The sequence below is a fragment of the Brassica napus genome, unplaced genomic scaffold (genome assembly GCF_020379485.1).
Source record: "Brassica napus cultivar Da-Ae unplaced genomic scaffold, Da-Ae ScsIHWf_928;HRSCAF=1319, whole genome shotgun sequence".
NCBI lineage: Eukaryota > Viridiplantae > Streptophyta > Magnoliopsida > Brassicales > Brassicaceae > Brassica > Brassica napus.
The window spans coordinates 10,001-15,000 of NW_026016964.1; the positions used below are offsets into that span (position 1 = coordinate 10,001).

The 5,000-nt window shown below is 37.1% G+C and overlaps 2 non-coding genes across 2 annotated transcripts; one reads left to right on the forward strand and one right to left on the reverse strand.

Annotated features, from left to right (window-relative positions):
- The first annotated feature begins 2,027 nt into the window (after window positions 1–2,027).
- TRNAG-GCC lies at window positions 2,028–2,098 on the forward strand. The gene has a single exon. It is a non-coding gene; the product is annotated as a tRNA-Gly (tRNA).
- A 135-nt stretch (window positions 2,099–2,233) lies between these two features.
- Window positions 2,234–2,307, reverse strand: TRNAM-CAU. Its single transcript has one exon. It is a non-coding gene; the product is annotated as a tRNA-Met (tRNA).
- Between the last annotated feature and the right edge of the window lie 2,693 nt (window positions 2,308–5,000).

Genomic DNA, 5,000 nt, shown 5'->3' on the forward strand with positions numbered 1-5,000 from the left:
ATATAATTGGAGGGCATGTATGGTTAGGTTCCATTTGTATATTTGGTGGAATCTGGCATATCTTAACCAAACCTTTTGCATGGGCTCGCCGCGCACTTGTATGGTCTGGGGAGGCTTACTTGTCTTATAGTTTAGCTGCTTTATCTGTTTGTGGTTTCATTGCTTGTTGTTTTGTCTGGTTAATAATACTGCTTACCCTAGTGAGTTTTACGGACCTACAGGGCCAGAAGCTTCTCAAGCTCAAGCATTTACTTTTCTAGTTAGAGACCAACGTCTTGGAGCTAACGTGGGGTCTGCTCAAGGACCTACAGGTTTAGGTAAATACTTAATGCGTTCCCCGACTGGAGAAGTTATTTTTGGAGGAGAAACAATGCGTTTTTGGGATCTGCGTGCTCCCCTGGTTAGAACCTTTAAGGGGTCCTAATGGTTTGGACTTAAGTAGGTTGAAAAAAGACATACAACCTTGGCAAGAACGACGTTCTGCAGAATATATGACTCATGCTCCTTTAGGTTCCTTAATTCTGTAGGGGGCGTAGCTACTGAGATCAATGCAGTCAATTACGTCTCTCCGAGAAGTTGGTTATCTACCTCTCATTTTGTTCTAGGATTCTTCCTATTCGTGGGTCATTTATGGCACGCGGGAAGAGCTCGGGCAGCGGCAGCAGGATTTGAAAAAGGAATTGATCGTGATTTTGAACCTGTTCTTTCTATGACTCCTCTTAACTAAAGTAGTAGTTAAAATAGGAAAGTAAAAATCGGGTCATATTAAAAAGTCTTCTTTCTTTCAATTCAATCTCGTTTTTTCTGGCTCGGCTGGATAGTATAGCCGAGCCATTCTCCTTTTTATGATGCTAAGAAGTAAAAAAAGCCAATAAAGAAAAAAATCTATTCATCCAACAAAAGGAGAGAGAGGGATTCGAACCTCGATAGTTATTTTTTATGAACTATACCGGTTTTCAAGACCGGAGCCATCAACCACTCGGCCATCTCTCCAAAAGATAATTTCTATTTTATCTTTTTTTTCGCCAAATAGAACATAGCTCGATGAGTTAATACGATCACTATGTAGAAAAAGATATAGGGTGTGACTTTCTTTATAAGTCTATCAATTGGTCTATATAAATGAGATACATGATCCAGTCTACCCATTTGTGAAGTAAAAAGAACCTTTAACTTCATGTCCGAATAGAATAAAAGTGGTAAAAAGAAGTTGGAAATAAGGCATCTCGAATAAACGGATTCATGATAAAATCCCTTTATTTATTAAAATTTTTTTTAGTGGGTAAGAGGATTAAATGGTGTATATGTTAATAGCTTGGAGGATTAAAAACATGACTATTGCTTTTCAATTGGCTGTGTTTGCATTAATTATTACTTCATCATCAATCTTACTGATTAGTGTACCCGTTGTATTTGCGTCTCCTGATGGGTGGTCGAGTAACAAAAATGTTGTATTTTCTGGTACATCTTTATGGATTGGATTAGTCTTCTTGGTGGGTATCCTTAATTCTCTTATCTCTTGAATTCATTCGTTGCAGATCAAAAAATGAGATGACCCCTCCCATTCCACGAATTACACATTCAAATTCAATATAAGTCCATAAAATGCAAATAAAGAAAACAAAAAAATTAGAGGGGGGGTCGAACTTCTGTAACTTGAGTGAAATATGAATCAAATATTAATAAATAGCAATTTACTAAATATACTATGAAATAGTAATAACTAATTAAATAAAAAAAAAACGAATCAAAAATTGATATCTGATATCAATATAGAATATAATATTTTATGGAAATAGAGAATAATATATTATTGAATATGGAATTCTATATATAGATATAGAATAAATATATTATTAATATATAATAAATATATATATATTTATATATATTAATAGAATTGTTAATTGAACTTTTTTGTTTTTTGGTAGTAGAGTTTTATCAAATGACCCCAAACCAAAGAGTGTATCTCGTATAGCTTTGAACAAATATTATCCATAAATTTCTTATCAAGAAGGCAAAAAAATGCGGATATAGTCGAATGGTAAAATTTCTCTTTGCCAAGGAGAAGACGCGGGTTCGATTCCCGCTATCCGCCCAAATAGAAATGGATTCAAAAAGATCAAGATTCGGTATAGTTGACCGGGAAATATAGTAATTTTTGCCTCGCGTCCCAAAGATAAGTATTAATATAGTTAATAGAATCAAACTTACATTTGTTGAAAAAAAAATGTTGCGGAGACAGGATTTGAACCCGTGACCTCAAGGTTATGAGCCTTGCGAGCTACCAAACTGCTCTACCCCGCGATGAAACAAAAAACTTGGACTAAAACTCTAATAAACAAAGACGAATTGAATGCGCCCCTATTCCATATCTGTACAAATAGAATAGCCTATTTAGACAGAATGGTAAAGGGGCCTCGTCGAGCATAGAAAAAAGAGAAAAATTAAAGGATACTTAAATCTTTACCAGCTTGATCTTGTTGCCCCTGGCAATAAACATGCCTGAACCTTTCCCGAAGGATGTGTCCAGATAGTCCAAAAGTCTCGATAGTTAGCTCTCGGGTCTTCCGGTCGAGAAAGCAACGTCGATGAAGACGTGTAGGTGCACATTACGCGGTGGGGATTGTAATTTTCCATGAATTTTCCACTTCCACTTAGCGACGGAATCTCACTTATTTCCTTTTTTAAGGATCGACGAAATCAAATGATATTTTTTTTCTAATTTTGTGCCTCTCTTCTCCCTATAAATCAAACTTTTCTTTGCCATAATGCTTAAGTTCCTCTTATTATCAATGATAATGATACAAATCGGATTCTAGATGTAGAAATAAATAAAGAGTGCATACCTATATTTTTATTATTTTAATAAAATTAATAAAAAAAAATATATTATTGCGGATAGAATAATTAAATAATTAACCGAATTTGCCCGACGTGGAGGCAACAGGAAAGCCGCATAAGTGAATATATAACCTACAGAAAAGTGAGCTAATCCAACCATCTTGCTTGCACAATTGAAAGAGCTACTGGTTTATCTTTCCATCGAATCAAATTTGCCAAAGGTGTACGTTCATGAGCCCATGCTAAAGTTTCAATCATTCCTGCCAATAACCACGCCAGGAAATTAAGAACATAAATCCAGTAGCCCAAACAAGATGCCCAAATAAGAACATCCATGCCAGACTGATAAACTATTCATACCAACGGGTTATATCCATTGATAAGTTGTGAGAGATTTAACCATAGATAATCTCTTAACCATCCCATCAAATAAGTGGAAGATTCATTAAACTGTGAAACGTTACCTTGCCATAATGTGATGTGTTTCCAATGCCAATAAAAAGTAACCCATCCAATAGTATTTAACATCCAAAAAACTGCCAAATAAAATGCGTCCCAAGCCGAAATATCACAAGTACCACCTCGTCCCGGACCATCGCAAGGAAAACTATACCCGAAATCCTTTTTATCTGGCATTAACTTGGAACCACGTGCATCTAAAGCACCTTTTACTAAGATCAATGTAGTTGTATGTAAACCTAAAGCAATAGCATGATGAACCAAGAAATCTCCAGGACCTATTGTTAAGAATAATGAATTACTATTCTCATTAATAGCATTTAACCAGCCGGGCAACCATATGCTTCGACCCGCATTAAATGCTGGGCCATTTGTCGAAGATAAAAGTACATCAAATCCATATGAAGTTTTCCCATGAGCGGATTGTATCCATTGGGCAAATATGGGTTCGATCAAGATTTGTTTTTCGGGAGTACCAAAAGCAAGCATGACGTCATTATGAACATAAAGTCCCAAAGTATGGAACCCTAGAAAGAGGCTGGCCCAACTTAAATGGGATATGATAGCTTCTTTATGGTCTAACATTCTTGCCAATACGTTATCCTCATTCTGTTCTGGATTGTAATCTCTAATAAAAATATAGCTCCATGAGCAAAAGCTCCTGTCATGATGAATCCTGCAATGTATTGGTGATGGGTATATAACGCAGCTTGAGTCGTAAAATCTTGCGCTATGAACGCATAAGCAGGTAAAGAGTACATGTGTTGAGCTACCAAGGAAGTAATAACTCCTAAGGAGGCTAGAGCAAGGCCTAATTGAAAATGAATCGAATTATTGATTGTGTCATAAAGACCCTTATGCCCACGCCCCAACCGTCCTCCCGGAGGAATATGTGCTTCTAAAAGATCTTTTATACTGTGTCCGATTCCAAAGTTAGTTCTATACATATGACCCGCAATGAGGAAAAGAATTGCGATAGCTAGATGATGATGTGCCATATCGGTTAGCCATAAACTTTGCGTTTGTGGATGGAATCCCCCAAGAAGGGTTAGAATGGCAGTTCCTGATCCTTGGGAGGTACCAAATAAATGACTACTTGAATCGGGGTTTTGAGCATACAGATTCCACTGACCCGTAAAAAGTGGGCCTAACCCTTGGGGATGCGGTAATACACTTAAGAAATTATTCCATCGAACATATTCCCCCTGGATGCAGGAATAGCGACATGTACTAAATGACCTGTCCAAGCCAAGGAGCTTACCCCGAATAGTCCTGACAAATGATGATTCAGACGAGATTCAGCATTTTTGAACCATGAAACTCTTGGTTTCCATTTTGGTTGTAGGTGTAACCAACCCCCTATTAAGGATGGGCCTGGAAGAGGAGGAACGTGTCAAGTATCTGTTGGATCAAGTCTTCTTAGGACTATTCTGGATGTACAACTATTTCGGTAGTAATATTCCATTTCAGTTGGAAAAAGCAGATGTTCGAGTAAATGCTTCAAGGGGTTGAACAAAATAGGATCCGAAAAGCACAGCAATCCATCTTACTATTATGGGTCTCCGCGATTAATGTCCCAAAATTTCCTTGCACAAGCATCTCAGGTAATTCAATCTTATGGTATCTGCGCATAATTTTTCCTAGGTGCTCATTTTGGGCTTTCATGTTTCTATTCAGCGGGCGTGGTTATTGGCAAG